Source organism: Corythoichthys intestinalis, chromosome 16 (assembly GCF_030265065.1).
Source record: "Corythoichthys intestinalis isolate RoL2023-P3 chromosome 16, ASM3026506v1, whole genome shotgun sequence".
Lineage (NCBI taxonomy): Eukaryota > Metazoa > Chordata > Actinopteri > Syngnathiformes > Syngnathidae > Corythoichthys > Corythoichthys intestinalis.
The window spans coordinates 48,519,325-48,540,619 of record NC_080410.1 but is presented as its reverse complement, the minus strand read 5'-3'; the positions used below and the strand labels follow the sequence as shown (position 1 = coordinate 48,540,619).

Here is a 21,295-nt window from a genome sequence, read left to right as displayed (position 1 = left end):
GGATGGATGCTGCAACAAGATAATGATTCAAAACACAGAATTAAATCAACTTCAGAATGGTTTCAGACGAACAAAATACATGAAATACAATTAGAAAACGATTTAAATTAAAAAAAAAAATATATATATTAAAAAAAGGCATATCCGACATTTTTTTGCCGATTCCGATACTTTGAAAATGACGTGATTGGACCCGATCGATCGGGATCGGGACATCTTTAATGAAAACCTATAAATGTTTGGGTGATTTTCGTTAAAGCAGTTTTTTCATCTGTGTGATTTTGACAAAGATCAGGTCACATTTGATGGTGATTTAATGCAGAAATGTGAGGAATTCCAAAAGGTTCAGATCATTTTTCATACCACTGTACGTACCGAACTGGGACTTGTGTATCCCGTTACACCACTAATATACTGTATATACATTTAAATACGTACAGTATATACTATACTGTATATAAAGCATGCCTGTCCTGGCTGTTAAGTAATATATGGTGTACCGTGAAATATAATTTTCACGGTGTACGCAGTGTGGATTGCATCTGATTCAGTTCTGCCCGCAGATTGCGTAACCGCAGTCTGTAATCCCTGTTGTGGTCCCAGCCTGTGGACCGCCGCTCATGAAAACAGTGGGATTCCCAGGCCGTGACACAGTCATTACCGAGGCCGCTTGGATGGGTGGATAGATGGTGGGGTGTCCCCTCCCTGACCAGGGTTGACCCGACTAGACAACCGCAAGCATTTGGCCGTCTCTGACTTTTTTTTTTTTTTCTCCCTGTGCTACATTTTGGGCTTTCTTGAAGCATCCCTAACAAAACCACAAAAGTGGAGGGGCTGATGCAAGGAGGTTGCCGAGCAGCTCCGTAACCTCGACCGCAGAGCGGTGAGGTCATCCCCTACGTGCCCCCGGCCTAGCGTTTGGCAGCTAGCATGGGAACCACATTGAAATACTCTGCCACTCGTTTCTCCTTCTCAGTTTTCAATTTTATTCCTCCTCTTCCTATCCGACATCCCTCGCACACCTCATCGAGAACATGTGGTATCCATATCACAGATGTATATTACCCATCCTCCCATCACCCAAGATCCTCATCTCAGCACGTTAAAATCGCAGAGAGCCGTGCGGAGGGTTTGCACGTCACGAGACACGGCATCTATCACGTTTTATGGATTTACTTTATGTTGCCCTGAGCAGCGGTTTTCAACTTTTTTTGAGCCAAGATACAAGTCTGACATGAGAAATAAAGCTCACAGCACACCAATAGACATAAATATCACTAAAAAATGCATACAATATAGTATGGCAGTGGATGGTCATGTTTCACTGCCATTGACAACTATCTACAACTCCAACTTGTTATATACAGTATATAATACTTGTGCATTGTTCTGAAGGAGATAGTACCCTTTCTCGTAGGCACCGTCTAACTGTTTGCATTAGGGTTGTTCCGGTCATGTTTTTTTTGCTTCCGATCCGGATTGTTTTAGTTTGAGTATCTGCCGATCCCGATATTTCCCGATCTGATTGCTTTTTTTTGCCCCCGATTCAATTCCAATCATTCCTGATAATTTTTCCCAATCATATACATTTTGGCAATGCATTAAGAAAAAAATGAATAAAACTCGGACGAATGTATACATTCAACATACAGTACATAAGTACTGTATTTGTTTATTATGACAATAAATCCTCAAGATGGCATTTACATTATTAACATTCTGTGAGAGGGATCCACGGATAGAAAGACTTGTAATTCTTAAAGCCTCTTTTTAAAGTACACAAGAAAGCTAGCAAACAGTTTACTGAAGACATGTCAACAAAGCACATGAATTACTGCAACCATGTCCTGTGGTCTAATGAGACGGGCGGGCTTTCTTGTGTACCGTCTTCAGAAGAGACTTCCTCCTGGGGTGACAGCCATGCACGCCAATTTGATGTAGAGCACGGTGTATGGTCTGCGCACTAACAGGCTGACCCTCCACCTCTTCAATCTCTGCAGCAACGCTGACAGCACTCTTGTAACGATTCACTTGACATTTTGGAGGAAAAATGACAAGCAGTTCTCAATTTTGACACTTAAGGATGTACGTAGTTTCTAAGGGTTGTACTCACTTATGTTGCCAGGGGTTTAGATATTAATGGCTATATTTTGAGTTATTTTGAGGTGAAAATAAATCAACTCTACTATATAAGCGGCACACAGCTCTCCATTTTGTCATAGTGAAAAGATATACTTAAAAATATCTGCAGTAATGCGAGGGGTGTACTCCCTTTTGTGATACACTGTACATATGCAGTGTATAAGTAGATGCTGTTGGTCATCGTGTGACTACTTTAGCACGTTGCCGTGCTTCCTTGTTGTTTTCTTGCAATTGTTTTATCTTTTTGGGGGGGTGTGGTGGTGCAGCAAAGTGCCTTGTCACCCAGGGCACCATGTTGGCTAGGAACGCCACTGCCAACGACTAAAGTAGGAAAAAGAACACTATAACACTCAACAATTGCAGTATAAAGAACTCCGGCGATTACTGTAAAAATCTCGGACCCAGCCAGCACTTCAATCACTTGTGTGCATGCAAAAATTCCTGCAGCTCCCGTTAAAGTCGCTGTTGGCCTTTTCCAAGGCCACATTTCCTTTCATCAACTTCATTTTGGGTTAATTAAAGGAGATGACGTTAAATACAGCTTAGAGTTTGATCCTCCACGCTCGGCATATTCTCCTTTTAACCCAAACAATGACAAGTATTGAGGGCGATTCATGAAAGGCCGGCAAATGTTTAACCTGGACGGAGCAGGAACCGGCTTTACAAGAAACGTTAAATAAATGGACATCGGTAGGAGCGCCTTTCCTTTTAGCTCCCGCATCCCTTGGTCATGTTAATCTTGTATTTTCTGCCTGGTTGGCTGGTCGCAAGCGTTGAGCAATGCCTTTTGTTCTCAGCTCAAACAGAGGACTTAGCGTAAGCAAACAATCTCGGGCCGTATGACCGAGAGACACAGCCCCACGATACAAGTGGAGATTGGAGCTCTGGAACGCACGTGTGAGGACATGCTCGCGATTTAACCGCTTTTAGGTTAAGGTTTAGGTCAGGTCTTGTGGAACACAGTAGAATGCTTGATTGTTATTTTGTTTTGTATCATATTGTTGTTTCTGAATGATTATTTACTCATGTGCCATCTTGCATGTGATCATTTTTCTCATTCTTTGTAATTTTGGACTCCTCTGGCTTTAATTGTTGTTGTTTTTTTTTATTTGTTCGGGTCCGTATTTTTAAAAACAAATATTTTTGTAATGCTCTATATTGTGCTTTTTATTGTGTAAATATTATTAAGAAAATGTTTTACTTATTTCTAGGATGTCTATGTACATTTGACCCAGGACTACAGATGACAACTAGCCTTTTGGCCAATTCTGGCGTATTTTGCAATGAATCGTAATACTAATTTGCTTTTGGCACTTAGGGAGTTACGGTAGTTGGATTCTCCTCAAAATTGGTGAGACTGTTCATGAGACAAATGAGATCTAAAATTATCAAAATGGGGATTTTTTTTTCTTCTTTTTTTTGCAACATGCCAAATTTAGCAAATGACTAGTAACTCCCTGATGCAAGAATCAGTCTTTTTCATATCTGGCCAATATGAGATGTATCCCGGCCTGAATTGAAATATTACCCTTTAAGCCTGGCATCCCTTGCTGGAACAAGAAATGTTCTTTTATTACTAGGCAAGCTCCTCCTCCAAGGAAAACAATCAGTTGACCCCAGACCTGCATCATGGGAGCCTTAAGACATGTGTTCAGGTGTCTGATGAAAAATATTGAGGTTTCGTTGAATCAGAGGGGTGCAAACAGAAAAGAGAAAATGACTGACGCCATTTTGTCTCACCAAAAATTTTGAACAGTCAAAACCTGGCGGATATACGACATATCTGGGCCAAACCTCCAGTGCTGGTTGAGAGTAGTACAATGAATGGTCTTGTAGGGGTCATTTGCATCAACTCTACAGCGCCATCTGTTGACAACAAAGTTTACTTATACATTCAATTTACTTATACATGCCCAGTTCCTTTCAGGTTGGTCAGTGTAGTCACAAGACCTTTTATAATACTGCATTTTATGGCCCATGTCCACATCTCTGTCTGTGGCCATGACAACCCTTTGTTCGACATTAAAAGGAAATAGATTTCTTCGTGGACTTAGGCAGCTTATAGAGCTGAGAAGAGAAGATTGATTTTGGTTTTGAATAATGGCGTGGCTGCACAGCTCTGTAGTGCACCCTTTTTTTCTGTAAGACCCTCTTCAATGGGTCTTTTTTCACCTAGGTGTGTGAATGTATTTCACATCCTATGATACACAAAAACATCCCTATCAGTCCTCCTTGCTTTTAGGATAAACAATAGGGTAATATTTTGCTTCTTATCTTCTTAAGCAATGTTGCTTTTTGGCCGTGGAAAAAGCTTTGTCTCCATGAATGTACAGTACTTTATATCTGTTCTTTGGGGACAGAAATGTGTTCTGACTACTCTTTTTTTCTGGCCAAACCTGCTGGACGGAGCTCCAAGCTTGCTATAAAAACTTGCCAAAAGTGAAAGAACATAAGCGTGACAAATGATCACGTTGCCACACATTTGTCAACATTCTCCACGTCTATTCCGTTTTCCCATGTGCATTTCAATAGCACATGTACATTAGGAATGCGCTTTCATACATCTACTTAAGTATAGCTTGTGTGCGCAGGTTACAAATGATTAACAGCAAACTGGAGACGGATGGCCTTGAACAAGAAGACAATGGTGTGTATGCATTCACACACATGTAAGAATCAATCAACTCCTTGGCTGCCATTGGCAGCAAGAGACGTCCAGTCCATATGAACTAGGAATGAGTTCAAATTAGTGCTGTCAAATTTATCGCGTTAACGGGCGGTAATTATTTTTTTTTAAATTAATTACATTAAAATATTTGATGCCTTTAACCCATGCGCGGAATGACCCGCTCATGCATTGCCTCAAACAGATTACAATGACACACTTGAGAGCTAAGAGGCAGAGAAAGGTGTCTTGATTTGTGGTTTTTTTTTTCTTAACAAAGGGATACCACACGCAACATGCTGACTTTTTTTCTTAGCACATTCAGCTTCAACATTAACACAGCTTACTGCTCTTGGCAGGCCTTAACTCTCACTCCTGCATCATGTGTGTAAACAACATTGGCGCCGCGTGCACTTCGGGGTGCCTCGGATGATTCTATATCAGAATATTACAAAAAGCGAGTGGACATAGGCGTTCATTGGACCGCGCTTTAATTGGCATAAGCTTCGGCAACTCCTTCACAACAAACTTAAGTATCATTTAGTGAAATCACAACAAAAATAATATTCTTACATCTCAAAAAGAAAATAATGTTCACAAAAAGAAAAGTGCCTCAATCTGTATTAATGAGGCCCTATTCTCACACAGTAAATGCAATGCAAAGGGAACTGGCATTGCCAATCAAAATAGCTATGCAAAACTTACTTTGATCAAACTCTATTCAAACATTTCGTTTAGTTCAACAATTACACTGGATGGCAATATTTAGTCACAATATACAAACTATCAGAGGTCTCGTACGTTGTAAAGCCAGCACTCAAATGACCGTGATGGACCAGTAAACAGGGAACTCCGGCATCAGTCGAGGGACAAAACACTCATTGGCTTGATTTCTAAGTAATTTAAAACTCGCCATTGACACCTTGTGTATTTCAATCACTACCTTATGTAGTTAAAGACACTGTGGAAGAACGGCAGGAAGTCCATGTGACGTCACCGCTCAACGCGTCAACAATGGCGAGCTACTAGTTAATTTTTTTAAATTGAAAATTTAACAAATTTTATGAAAACAAAACATTAAGAGGGGTTATAATATAAAATTAATATAACTTGTACTAACATTTATCTTTTAAGAACTGCAAGTCTTTCTATCCCTGGATCCCATTTAACGCAGGGGTGTCCAAACTTTTTGCAAAGGGGGCCAGATTTGGTGAGGTAAAAATGTTGGGGGCCGACCTTGGCTGACGTCCTTTACGTAGAACAATATATTTAAGCAAATTTTAGCAAGCCATTCTGTATGTCACATTTGCTTTATTATTTGTTTTTAATTAATAATTTCCACAATCTCCCAACTAGCCTTTCCAGAGTTATTTTTCGACTCTCGGGCTCCTGCGAAATACTGCTACTGTGAAATTAACTAGCTTCAAGTTGCTTCAATTTCTCGCTGCGAATCTTCCCTGTAATCTTGTTGTACATGTCAGCGTGTCTTGTTTGGTAATATCGCCTATTTTAATGAGGAAGTAATCCAAATTCAACCTATCCTTGAATCGTCGGTTGTCGCAGTCAACTTTCCCTTTTTTTGTTGTTTGTCGCCATTTTACAACATTGGAAGTAAGGGGTCACACTGCATAATGTTGCTTAGAGTGCTGCTCCCTTTTAGTGGGTAAATGAGGAGCAGCATTTCATGTGTAAGCTACTTCATATGCTGGTAGCAGTACTGCTGACCAATTTATTAAGTTTGTGTGCGGGCCGTCGTTATTGATTTTATGACAGAGGCTGGGGGCCGGATGAAATTTGACCACGGGCCGAATTTGGCCCCCGGGCCGGACTTTGGACATGTGTGCTTTAACAGAAAGAATGTTAATAATGTTAATGCCATACTTATGTACAGTATGTTGTATGTATCTGTCTTGTGTCTTATCTTTCCATTCCAACAATAATTAACAGAAAAATATGGCATATATTACAGATGGTTTGAATTGCAATTAATTATGATTAATTACTTTTTAAGCTGTGATTAATTCGATTAAAAATTTGAATTGTTTGACAGCCCTAATTATTATTATTATTGATATTTGTTTTCCGAATTAAAATGAAAAAAAAAAAAGGTTTCGGATCTCTAAATGATTTGTCTGGCTAACAAATTCACATTGGCTAACTGCCATATACAGTGGGGCAAATAAGTATTTAGTCAACCACCAATTGTGCAAGTTCTCCTACTTGAAAAGATTAGAGAGGCCTGTAACTGTCAACATGGGTAAACCTCAGCCATGAGAGACAGAATGTTGGGGACAAAAAAACAGAAAATCACATTGTTTGATTTTTAAAGAATTATTGCCAAATTAGAGGGGAAAATAAGTATTTGGTTACCTACAAACAAGCAAGACTTCTGGCTGACTTCTTCTAACGAGGTCTAACGAGGCTCCACTCGTTACCTGTATTAATGGCACCTGTTTTAACTCATTATTGGTATAAAAGACACCTGTCCACAACCCTCAGTCAGTCACACTCCAAACTCCACTATGGCCAAGACCAAAGAGCTGTCGAAGGACACCAGAGACAAAATTGTAGACTTGCACCAGGCTGGGAAGACTGAATCTGCAATAGTTAAAACGCTTGATGTAAAGAAATCAACTGTGGGAGCAATTATTAGAAAATGGAAGACATACTAGACCACTGATAATCTCCCTCGATCTGGGGCTCCATGCAAGATCTCACCCCGTGGCGTCAAAATGATAACAAGAACGGTGAGCAAAAATCCCAGAACCTCAAGGGGGGACCTAGTGAATGACCTACAGAGAGCTGGGAACACAGTAACAAAGGCTACTGTCAGTAACACAATGCGCCGCCAGGGAGTCAAATCCTGCACTGCCAGACGTGTCCCGCTGCCGAAGCCAGTACACATCCAGGCCCGTCTGTGGTTTGCTAGAGAGCATTTGGATGATCCAGAAGAGGACCGGGAGAATGTGTTATGGTCAGATGAAACCAAAATGGAACTTTTTGGTAGAAAAACAGGTTCTCGTGTTTGGAGGAGAAAGAATACTGAATTGCATCCGATGAACACCATACCCACTGTGAAGCATGGGGGGTGGAAACATCTTATTTTGGGTCTGTTTTTCTGCTAAGGGACCAGGACGACTGATCTGTGTAAACGAAAGAATGAATGGGGTCATGTATCGCGAGATTTTGAGTGAAAATCTCCTTCCATCAGCAAGGGCATTGAAGATGAGACGTGGCTGCGTCTTTCAGCATGACAAAGATCCCAAACACACTTCCAGGGCAACAAAGGAGTGGCTTCATAAGAAGCATTTCAAGGTCCTGGAGTGGCCTAGCCAGTCTCCAGATCTCAATTCCATAGAAAATCTGTGAAGGGAGTTGAAAGTCAGTGTTGCCTAACGACAGCCCCAAAACATCACTGCTCTAGAGGAGATCTGCATGGAGGAATGGGCCAAAATACCAGCAACAGTATGTGAAAAGCTTGTGCGAAGAGTTACAGAAAACGTTTGGCCTCCGTTATTGCCAATATAGGGTACATAACAAAGTATTGAGATGAACGTTTCGTATTGACCAAATACTTATTTTCTACCATGATTTGCAAATAAATTCTTTAAAAAAACAAACAATGTGATTTTCTGTTTTTTTTTTCCACATTCTGCCTCTCATGGTTGAGGTTTACCCATGTTGACAGTTACAGGCCTCTCTAATATTTTCAAGTGGGAGAACTTGCACAATTAGTGGTTGACTAAATACTTACAGTGGGGAGAACAAGTGGGGAGAACAAGTATTTGATACACTTGTTCAAATACTTGCCCCCTGTATTTGCCCCACTGTAACTGCAAAATGACATTAGCTTGTTCTGTAGTGATTAAAAGAAGAAAAGGTCCACACAAAGACTAAATTTAAATATCAACATCTAAAGTAAGGAGCTGCAAACTACTGTCTGAGACCCCTGCATTACGACATTACCATGTTGCTGGGAAATATCATGTGAACGTTGCCCGCATGGCCATTTTCCTTGCGGTGTGCGAGTTGCTCACATGCTTGCCAAATGGTTTTATCTGAGCCAGACCGAAAAGGAGTGCTCTCATACATGACGCTGCTACACATACACCATCCCGTTCCATATCCGCTACACACCCACGTACAGTCTTCATTTCGACTTGCCACTTTAGGGTACCGCTGTTTCCGCGGTGACATCATTGTTTCCACGACGACTACCCTAAAATCGCGTCCAGTGATGTCGTTATCACCCTCGGGCCACTCCTGCGTTAAACATTCCACAGAAGCGTATGCGCACATTTTCCCGCTTGTGAAGAGAGGCAGCGATACGAGGCCGTTCGACCTGATTAAACTTGCTCCGGCTTGCGCACAAATGATAGATAAACAAAGATTTGTACAGTGATTACTTTGAACATCCCAGAGGTTGTAAAATTGGAGTTGGACCGTCCTGATTTATTCCACAACAAGTTATTTTTTATGATACTTATGTTGGACTAACTATCCATTCGTGAATCAGGTCAAAAGAAGTTAAAGCCTTTTCTATAGGCAAAAAACAGTTGATATCAACAAATGGTTGTCAAAATAAAGACTAGCATTATCAAGTGTTGTAATACTCAAGACTGATCTTGGTCTTATATAACCGATCGCTGGTGTCTGAAGCCGATTTTGTAACCTTATAATTGAGGTTGATATGCGTTTTGTTTCGTATACAACCCCTAACAAAAAGTATGGAATCACCAGTCTCGGACGAGCACTCACTCAGACATTTTATCACGTAGAACAAACTCAGATAAAAAAGGTTGAAAAAAAATATATGAATTAGGTCAAAGTGCAACTCTTTAGCATTCATAAACACTTTGGTGGTCATTAAATGTTACTTTTATAGAGCAAGTGCAGGGAAATATATATGGAATCACTCCATTCTGAGGAAAAAAAAATGGAATCATGAGAAACAAAGAAATAACAAAACAAATCTCTAGTATTTAATAGCGCCACCTCTAGCTTTTATGACAGCTTGCAGTCTCTGAGGCATGGACTTGATGAGTATTCTTCATCAATTTGGTGCCAACTCTCTTTGATTGCAGTTGCCAGATCATCCTACCAGGTCGGAGCCTTGCTGTGGACCATTTTTTTGAATTTCCACCACGGGTTTTCAATAGGGTTGAGATCTGGGCTATTTGCAGGCCATGACATTGACTGACTATTGTCTTTTTCCAAGGAATGCTTCAACAGTTTTAGCTCTGTGGCAGGATGCATTGTCATTTTGGACAATGACATATTTTCAATTGAAGGGATAAGAAAGCTGTCTAACATTTCAATGTAAACTTGTGCATTTATTGAAGATTTAACCACAGCCATCTCCCCAATGCCTTTGCCTGACATGCAGCCCCATATCATCAAGGACAGAGGGAATTTTTATGTTTTCTTCAGGGAGTCATCTTTGTGAATCTCACTGGAACAGCACCAAACAAAAGTTCCTGCATCATCAGCTTGTACAATACAGGTTCTTAACTCTTTACAAATTGTCCAATGCAGATTCTTGACTCTTGACCAAGATGATGATACTGGAACTTTTGTTTGGTGCTGTTCCAGTGAGATTTACACAGATGACTGCCTAAAGAAAACATCAAAATTCCCTCTGTCCTTGATGATCTGGGGCTGCATGTCAGGCAAAGGCACTGGGGAGATGGCTGTGGTTAAATCTTCAATAAATGCACAAGTTTACATTGAAATGTTAGACAGCTTTCTTATCCCTTCAATTGAAAATATGTCATTGTCCAAAATGACAATGCATCCTGCCACAGAGCTAAAACTGTTGAAGCATTCCTTGGAAAAAGACTCATCCAATGTCATGGCCTGCAAATGGCCCAGATCTCTACCCTATTAAAACCCTGTGGTGGAAATTGGAAAAAAATGGTTTACAGCAAGTCTCCGACCTGCAAGGATGATCTGGCAACTGAAGTCATGAAGTGTCATCCGGTAAATTATATCACTAACTCCATTTGTCCAGCTTGGACCTTTTTCATCCATTCAAAAGTGAGATCATTTGCCAGATAACACTAAATGACATCTGTTATAAGTATTCATTAATGCTCATGAAAGTGTCATGTCATAATTATGATTGTCTAATGACAGTCTTATGGCGCCTCTGTCAAATAAAGTGTTGCCAAATACCATAACTAGCAATTAATGAAACAACTGGAACAGTAACTGATTAAATAGTTAGCACAGGACATGAATTTTTATTTACAACTGTAGCACTGCAATGCATGCTAGGAGGCATGTTGGACAACAACAGCGTTGACAGCAAATGGCAGCAGAGGTTGACTGTCTCCCCCAAGGGAGCAGTGATGGCCAAATGAAGCTTTTTGAAGCAATGAAGCTTCATAGTGGTTCATTTGGTCTTATGACAGTCATATGATGCCGCTGTCAAATAAAGTGTTACCAGTTAATGTCTTTTGGTGTAACTATCCCATAACACAGTGAAGACACCTGCGGCTTATACATAGGCGGAGTTTGACTTTTGGGGCAGGGGGGCACAACATGTTGATGACCCCGAAACGTAGTGTCAGCAATTAAATTAACTTACAAGAATATTTATAATAATAAGTTGACAATGAGTGTTTTTTTCCCCCATCATTTTTGAGGGGAATTCTCAATCAGGCTGCTTAGGCAATACTTTTCACCAAAATCGTTATTCGTTGAATATAATATGCCCGCTGGTGTCGTGCCAATGTAGTGACCCCAGTCAAAAATTGTATCCCCTGGGTGGAGCCATGTGGAGATACATTTGTATCTTTAGTATTCAATCCAAAAAAAGTTGCTTTAAAAAGTTTCTTCAATCAAAATATATATTTTCAAACCAGAAAAAAGTCACTTCAACTAAAAAAAAATTTTGAATGCAAAAATAAATTTGAAGTATTAATGTTGATTTGTAGTTTGGGCCACATTTTGGCTAGGAGGTTTGTCTTTATTATTCAATCAAAAAATAAGTTGCTTAAAAAAAAGTATTTTCACAAAGAAAAATCACTTCAATCAAAAGAAGAAAAATTTCAACCGTAGAAGAAGTTTTTGAATGCGAAAAAATATTTGAGATTGAAAAATTTGCATTTGAACACTTAATTTTTAATCGAAAAAGTTTTTCTTTGATTGAAGCAATCCTTTTTGTGTTTGGGCCATATTATGGGGAGGACATTTGTTCAATCCCCCCAAAAAGTTGCTTCAATCAAAAAAAAAAAAAAAAAAAAAAAAAAAAATTTTTTTTTCAATCTAAGAAAAAAAAATAATTTGAAAACTAAAATTGCCCTCCCCTATATATATATATATATATATATATATATATATATATGTATATATATATATATATATATATATATATGTATGAGGGCTGTAAAAATTATTGCGTTAACGGGTGGTAATTAATTTTTTTAATTAATCACGTTAAAATATTTGACGCAATTAACGCACATGCCCCGCTCAAACAGATTAAAATGACAGCAGAGTGAAATGTCCACTTGTTAATTGTGTTTTTTGGAGTTTTGTCGCCCTCTGCTGGCGCTTGGGTGCGACTGATTTTATAGGCTTCAGCACCCATGAGCCATGAACCATTGTGTAATTATTGACATCAACAATGGCGGGCTACTAGTTTATTTTTTGATTGAAAATTTTACAAATTTTCTTAAAACGAAAACATTAAGAGGGGTTTTAATATAAAATTTCTATAACTTGTAGTAACATTTATCTTTTAAGAACTACAAGTCTTTCTATCCATGGATCGCTCTAACAGAATGTTAATGTTAATGCCATCTTGTTGATTTATTGTTATAATAAACAAATACAGTACTTATGTGCCGCATGTTGAAAGTATATATCCATCTTGTGTCTTATCTTTCCATTCCAATTATAATTTACAGAAAAATATGGCCTATTTTATAGATAGTTTGAATTGCGATTAATTACGATTAATTAATTTTTAAGCTGTAATTAACTTGATTAAAAAATTTTATCGTTGGACAGCCCTAATATATGTATATATATACCGTATTTTTCGGACTATAAGTCGCGGTTTTTTTTCATATTTTGGCTGGGGGTGCGACTTATACTCAGGAGCAACTTATGTGTGGAATTAACACATTATGATATAATTTCACATGTTATTTTGGTGTTTTGCAGTGACACTGATGGTTTTGTAAAGTTGTTAGCATGTTCTTATGCTATAGTTATCTGAATAACTCTTTATAGCTATGGCCACGTTCGCGTTCTGCCTTTGGCAGTGTATGTTCAATTGTATTATTGACTTTTTTATCTTGAAATGGATGCATTTAGTTTGTGGCGCTTTCACGCCCACGTGAGGGCGCACTCGCACTTGTTTACGTGACACGCCAGAAGAAGACGGACAGCTACGTAGCTCTGAGTGAGTGAGCGCCACTGTGGGCGAGTTAGCTAGAGAGAATAGACGGACGCGAACCTACTTTCATTGTTTATGCTTTTAAATCATCTCTACAGAGGCAACGCCTGCGTGTATCATCTTTTCTGTTGTTGTTGTGTGTTTTCCACCCGCGATCGGACACTTAGAGCCAGTTGTGTGGTTGTTTGAACGACGTGCTAATGATAGCGAACGCATGCTAACCTGTTACTTATTACTAATAGTACCTAATTATCATTTATTTACGTTGATGCGAACCTGTTTTCTATCGAGGACCAAATTGATTCAGCAAATTATACGGACGTCCAGCATTGTCTTTTGGGAGTTCGCTGTATAGCCAGGACAGGCCGTAGCGTAGGACAGTATATTCACATTTCGTTGTTCATGCACTGTACACTGTACATTTATTTAGCATGTTGTTCTCTATTGTATTTTTATATTAAATTGCCTTTCAAGATGACATGTCTGTTCTATGTGTTGGATTTTATCAAGTAAATTTCCCCCATAAATTCGACTTATACTCCGGTGCGACTTGTATATGTTTTTTTTCTCTTCATTGGGCATTTTATGGCTGGATCGACTTATACTCAGGAGCGACTTGTAGTCCGAAAAATACGGTATATATATATATATATATGTTTTTTTTTGTTGTTGTTGAAAATTCTATGCCATGCAAATGACCGTCTAAGGTGCTAGTCACATGATCTGTTCGAAAAATAATTTTGACCCAATATAAAAATATATATTTTTGTTAATTTCATTGATTTTTGTATATATATGTATATACGTATATATATATATATATATAGAGAGAGAGATGTATATAGATATATATATATAGGAATGTCAATTACATGCAATGACACTTTTCGGCAAACCAGGCTCCCCCCTGGCCCCCCTTAAAATTCGCTTATGGGCTTATAGTCCAGTGTGGCGTTTCTATGAACATATGCCGTTTTCGTGACAAATTTGGTGGGTGGCAGCTTATCGTCAGATGCGCCTTATAGTGCGAAAACAATGGTAGCTTCTTGGTCGTTGATAACATTTCGGTTTGGATCCAAAATGAAGCCTTCAAGCCATTTGACTAATTTTACTTTCTTTCAAATGTTGTCCCTATGCATCGGAAGCTTAGAATCACAATAAAGTAATTCATTCCAGTTTTCTCTCCGTATTTGTTATTGAATAAATCCTCTGTGTTTTCATCTCGCAGCTCTGCCAGGTCAATCACAGGCCACCTGATGTCATCTGATCGCCAAGGTTGATTTTTCATGTTGCGTCCTATCAGCAGCTACCGTTCGCTCCTCCACCAGCACGCTGATAAGATCCTTCTCAACGCTCACGAAGCATGACATCATGAACAGGAGGAAGCTCGCAGGGTATTTGCGAGACGCACGTCAACAGTCAGAACCCGCGGAACGTGAGCTACTCTACTCAGTCACAAGGAAGTTTTACATGCTCTTACAGACGTTTCGCTCTTTCTAATCTTTAGTCGAGTCGTGAGTGATGACTGATGGACGGATCGGGTAACTAACGAGGAATCTCAACTATAACCTGAATGTGAAAAACAGGTATTTTTACTTGTCTGTCACTGAGACTAGGATTTCTAAGTAGCTCTTGTCTGTACAATCAATTAGATTGAATGTGTCAAGCGATCACCTGCACAAACACTACTCAATCTTCTGAAAAGCTCTTTTTAAAAACCTAAATTTTAAGTATATTGTCCTTTTATAAAAAATCTTGAATGAAGACTTTCACATTTTAAACCACTATTGATTCTGTATCTTTATGAAGGCCCTTTCGACATGAGAGACCGAGCAATCTTTTGAAATATAAAGATTATTTGGATCCAGGAAGTGCTAACTTGGTTACCAGTGACAAAGTCTGAATACCTTGCAGGTGCAGGCTGGGTTGAAAGCCATGTAAGGAGGCAGTGGGTGGTAAGGGTGGAAGTGCAACCAAGATAATCCCCGGCTTTCCCCCCTAAGTCCAGAGCACGTTGGGCAGATCAGGGAGGGAAGTGTAGTGGGTGAGCTGGGGAGCCGTGCTACCCTGTGGCAGTCACCCGGACCGGAGCCGCCCACCTGACTGCCAGCCTGCAGAAGCACGAGAGTTTTCATTTCATTTTAGGCATCTACGGTTAGGTCTATCTAAGGACTATTGCCATGTCCTTGATCTAATCATTCATCTTCAGAATGTCATGAGTCAATTGACCCCATGTTTATTTTCGGGCTGTCAAACGATTAAAATTTTTAATCGAGTTAATTACAGCTTAAAAATTAATTAATCGTAATTAATCACAATTAATCGCAATTCAAACCATCTATAAAATATGCCATATTTTTCTGTAAATGGAATGGAAAGATAAGACACATGATGGATATATACATTCAACATACGGTACATAAGGACTATTTGTTTATAATAATAAATCAACAAGATGGCATTAACATTATTAACATTCTGTGAAAGCAATCCATGGATAGAAAGACTTGTAGTTCTTAAAAGATAAATGTTAGTGCAAGTTATAGAAATTTTATATTAAAACCCCTCTTAATGTTTTCGTTTTAATAAAATTTGTAAAATTTTCAATCAAATAATAAACTAGTAGCCCGCCATTGTTGATGTCAAGAATTACTTACACAATGCTCATGGATGCTGAAGCCTATAAAATCAGTCGCACCCAAGCGCCAGCAGAGGGTGGCAAAACTCCATAAAACACAATAAGTGAGCGTTTCACTGTGTACTGTCATTTAAATCTCTCTGAACGGGGCATCTGCGTTACTTGCGTCAAATATTTTAACGTGATTAATTTTTAATAAATTAATTAACACCCGTTAACGCGATAATTTTGACAGGCCTAGTTTATTTACATTGTTTCAGCACACGCAACCTGACAAGGATCACGTGACGGCAGGGGTTAATTTGTGCCGGATCATGCCGGCCGGAACAAGATCCGGCACCTCTTGATTTTGGCGCCCCTGTGTTCCGGGACTTATTTGGGCAGATTCGGCACCTCTCATGTACAGAAAATAATGATCAGTGGACATGGCTCATTCGTCGTCGCTCCTATGTCAATTGTTGTCATAACATTTATACCATGGATATTATCTGAAATTGAGGCTGGCAAGTCCCACAGCATGGCAAGTGGGCATTTGCATGTTGTTTACAGCACCATTTTCTGCGTATGTTCTGGTACCTGTGCCCGTCTCGTCAATCCCTGCACTGTGATACAGTGGGGGCAAATAAGTCAACCACTAATTGTGCAAGTTCTCACATTTGAAAATATTAGAGAGGCCTGTAATTGTCAACAATGGTAAACGTCAACCATGAGAGACAGAATGTGGAAAAAAACAACTGAAAATCACATTATTTGATTTTTAAAGTATCTATTTGCAAATCATGGTGGAAAATAAGTATTTGGTCTATACCAAAAGTTCATCTCAATACTTTGTTATGTACCCTTTGTTGGCAATGACGGAAGCCAAACGTTTTCTGTAACTCTTCACAAGCTTTTCACAAACTGTTGCTGGTATTTTGGCCCATTCCTCCATGTAGATCTCCTCTAGAACAGTGATGTTTTGGGGCTATCGTTGGGCAACACGGACTCCCTCCGCAGATTTTCTATGGGGTTGAGACCTAGAGACTGGCTAGGCCACTCCAGGACCTTGAAAGGCTTCTTACGAAGCCACTCCTATGTTGCCCTGGCTGTGTGTTTGGGATATTGTCATGCTGAAAGAACCAGCCACGTCTCATCTTCCATGCCCTTGCTGTTGGAAGGAGATTTTCACTCAAAATCTCTCGATACATAGCCCCATTCATTCTTTCCTTTACACAGATCAGTCGTCCCGGTCCCTTTGCAGAAAAACAGCCCCAAAGCATGATGTTTCCTCCCCCATGCTTCACAGTGGGTATGGTGCAATTCAGTATTCTTTTTCCTCCAAACAAGAGAACCTGTGTTTCTACCAAAAAGTTCTATTTTGGTTTCATCTGACCATAACACATTCTCCCAGTCTTGTTCTGGATCATCCAAACGCTCTCAAGCGAACGTCAGACGGGCCTGGACATGTACTTTCTTCAGCAGGGGACACGTCTGGCAGTGCAGGATTTGAGTCCCATGCGGCACATTGTGTTACTGATAGTATCCTTTGTTACTGTGGTCCCAGCTCTCTGTAGGTCATTCACTAGGTCCCGCCGTGTGGGTCTGGGATTTTTGCTCCCCGTTCTTATCATTTTGACACCATGGGGTGAGGAGGGAGTTTAAAGTCCGTGTTGCCCAACGACATCCCCAAAACATCACTGTTCTAGAGGAGATCTGCATGGAGGAATGGGCCAAAATACCAGCAACAGTGTGTGAAAAGCTTGCGAAGAGTTACAGAAAACGTTTGGCTTCCGTCATTGCCAACAAAGGGTACATAACAAAGTATTGAGATGAACTTTTGGTATAGACCAGATACTTATTTTCCACCATGATTTGCAAATAGATACTTTAAAAATCAAATAATGTGATTTTCAGTTGTTTTTTTTCCACATTCTGTCTCTCATGGTTGACGTTTACCATTGTTGACAATTAAAGGGCCTCTCTAATATTTTCAAATGTGAGAACTTGCACAATTAGTGGTTGACTAAATACTTATTTGCCCCACTGTATGTACTTTGCGTTCCGGCACCTTATGATTTACAAATTAACCACTGCGTGACGGTGTAAAATGGTGGCTGTCTCGCCTGATGAAGAAATAAAGCTAAGGACCGTAAAATCACCATTTTTCATTGGAGACTTGAAATGAACGCAGTAACTTGATTTAATACAAGAAATGAATGCTGGTATTGGTATAACAGAGGTTCTCAAAGTATGGTACGAGTACCATCAGCGGTATGCGAACTCTATTTATATGCGAAAGATGTGAAATGCCAACTTCACTCTTAAATAAGGGGAGTGGATATGGACTTTTTGAGTCTGACTTTTTGACCTGTTTGAGGCGCTTAGCTGCATATAAACACCTGTCCACCCCATGCACCCCGAGGAGCAGTCCAAACACAGCAGAGACAATTGTAGACCTCTACAAGGTTGGAAAAAGGTACAGGGCAATTCCCAAGCAGCTTGATGATGTAAGATCCACCGTTGAAGCAATTATTAGAAAATGGAAAAAGCTAAACATGACTGTCAATCTCGCTCAGACTGGGGCTCCATGGAAGATTTACCTCGTAGGGTCTCAATGATCCTAAGAATGGTGAGGGATCAGCCAAGAACTGTAAAGGAGGAGCTGTTCAATGACCTGACAGGAGCTGGGACCACCATTTCCAAGGTTACTGGTGGTAATACACTAAGACATCATGTTTTAAAATCATGCATGGCACGGAAGGTTCCCCTGCTAAAACCAGCACATGTCCAGGCCCGTTTTAGGTTTGCCAATGACCATTTGGATAATCCAGAGGAGCCATGGGAGAAAGTCATGTGGTCATATGAGATCAAAATGGACCTTCTTGGTCTTAATTCCACTCACATTATTTGGAGGAAAAAGAATAATGAGTACCATTTCAAGAACACCATCCCTACTGTGAAGCATGGGGGTGGTAGCATCATGCTTTGGGGGTGTTTTTCTGCAGTGGGACTGGATGACTGCACTGTATTAAGGAGAGGATGAGCAGGGCCACGTACTGTGAGATTATGGCGAATAACCTCCTTCCATCAGTTACAACATTGAAAATGGGTCAGGACTGGGTTTTCCAACATAACAATGGCCCAATGGGTTTGTGTTATGTATTGTAATCTCTGATATTTGTTTTATGTTTTAAAAGTTAGACCTGTTGAGAAACTAATTGCTGACCGTATACTGTAAGTCCCACCTGTGGTTATGTGGGCAATTGCCCGTGCTGTGCAGAGTATAACCTAAATAATTGTAAATTGTTGCCATAACATTTATACCATTGATATTATCTGAAATAGAGGATTTTAAGTCCCACAGCACAGAAAGTGGGCATTTGCTGTTTTCAGCACCATTTTCTGCGTATGTTCCAGGACCTGTGTCAGTCTCGTCATCCCTGCGCTGTCATACAGTATGTACTTTGCTTTCCGGCACCTTATGATGTACAAATTAAGCACTGCCGCTCCCCATTCGGGGGAGACGCTGTGTTACAAACATTATCCTCCGTCACATTGTTTTCTCCAAACTTCCATTTGTAATAAAGAAATCTAATCATTGTTCAAAACCTTTCGTTGTCTTGGTTTCCCTGGACAAGATAGGGGCCAACTTCACGGAGGTTAAAAAACCGCTGCTATACAATATTGTGAAAGATAATGAGCGATATTGTGTCCCATTCATACAGTCCCTGACAAAAGTCTTGTCGCTTATCCATTTTGTAGAAATAATTGCTAATAACCTGACTTTTAATGATTCAATTGGTTTCAGAAATGGCTCATATGAAAGTTAAGACCCTCCCAAATGTTGTTGAATGTACAAAAATATATTTGTTTCACTGAAAAAAGATTTATCATTTCATGAAGACATAAAGGTCAAATTTTGGCAAGACAAAAGTTTTGTGTCCTACAGAAACCAGTGTGAAAATTGGACAAAAAATGTACTTCAAATACTAAAATATGTTACATAAGCGAATTAAGTAGTGGTGCTGTGAGATCCAAATTTAATATTTTGTATGACTTCCATGGGCTTCGGCAAGGATTCATACAATTTATTGATGAAGTCATCAGGAACATCAAAGAAAGCAGTCTTGCATGCCTCCCAGAGTTCATCAACATTCCTGGGTTTCGTCTTCCATGCTTCCTCTTTTATCCTACCCCAGACATGCTCAATGATGTTCATGTCTGGTGACTGGGCTAGCCAGTCCTGGGGGATCTCGATCTTCTTTCCCTTGAGGAAATTTGAGGCAGAGATTGAAGTATGCGATGGAACACCATCCTGCTGCAGAATTTGTCCTGTTTTATGGTTAGGAATGTAGGAGGCAGCTAAGATTTGTTGATATTTGACTATTTATGTTGCCTTCCACCCTGCAGATTTTTCGCACACCCCATACTGGATGTAACCCCAGACCATGATTTTGCCACCACCAAACTTCACTGTTTTCTGAGTGAATCTCGGATCCATGTGGGCTCCGGTAGGTCTCCTGCAATATTATTCATCTGAAAAATCCACCTTTTGCCACTTTTCCAGCGTCCATCCTTTTGACAGGCTGTGGGCCTTGGCAAATGCCACACATTTTTTTAATTGTCTGCACCCTGAGAGATAAATAGTCTGAAATATCAACAAATCTTAGCTGCCTCTTACATTCCTAACCATAAAAAGGGACAAATTCTGCAGCAGGATGGTGCTCCATTGCATACTTCAAACTCTACCTCAAAGTTCCTCAAGGCAAAGAAGATCAAGATCCCCCAGGACTGGTCAGCCCAGTCACCGGACATGAACATCATTGAGCATGTCTGGGGTAGGTTAAAAGAGGAAGCAAGGAAAATGAAACCCAAGAATGTTGATGAACTCTGGGAGGCATGCAAGACTGCTTTCTTTGATGTTCCTGATGACTTCATCAATAAATTGTATGAATCCTTCCTGAAGCCCATGGAAGTCATACAAAATATTAAATTTGGATCTCACAGCACCACTACTTAATTCACTTATGTTATGTGACATATTTCTTTATTTGAAGTACATTTTTATTCAATTTTCACACTACTTTCTGTAGGCGACAAAACTTTTGTCTTGCCAAAATTAGATCTTTATGTCTTCATTAAATGGTACCGTAATTTTCGCACTATAAGGCGCACCTGACTATAAGCCGCCACCCACCAAATTTTACACAAAAACTGCATTTGTTCATAGATAAGCCGCACTGGACTATAAACCGCAGTTGTGCTCACTGGATTGGTTTGACAGCGGCATTACACGACTGTCATAAGCTCAAATGAACCACCATGAAGCTTTGAACCAATTGGCTGTAAAGCTTCAAGAAGCTTCATTTGGCCATCACTGCTCCCTTGGGCGAGAGAGTCAACCTCTGCTGTCAACACTGTTGTAGTCCAACATGCCTCCTAGCATGCATTGCAGCGCTACGGA

The 21,295-nt window shown here is 39.9% G+C and overlaps 1 long non-coding RNA gene across 3 annotated transcripts in view; it reads left to right on the top strand.

Moving 5' to 3' along the window:
• LOC130904668 (uncharacterized) overlaps window positions 1-21,295 on the top strand; it is a 161,281-nt gene that overhangs the window by 97,983 nt on the left and 42,003 nt on the right. Inside the window, exons 3-5 of one of the 3 annotated variants that reach the window (XR_009060885.1) lie at window positions 14,443-14,649; window positions 14,722-14,800; window positions 20,242-20,542. This is a non-coding gene — a long non-coding RNA (uncharacterized LOC130904668). Of the gene's footprint in view, window positions 1-14,442; window positions 14,650-14,721; window positions 15,033-20,241; window positions 20,543-21,295 lie in introns of those variants that run through there. The other 2 variants (XR_009060886.1, XR_009060884.1) reach the window with 2 other exon arrangements.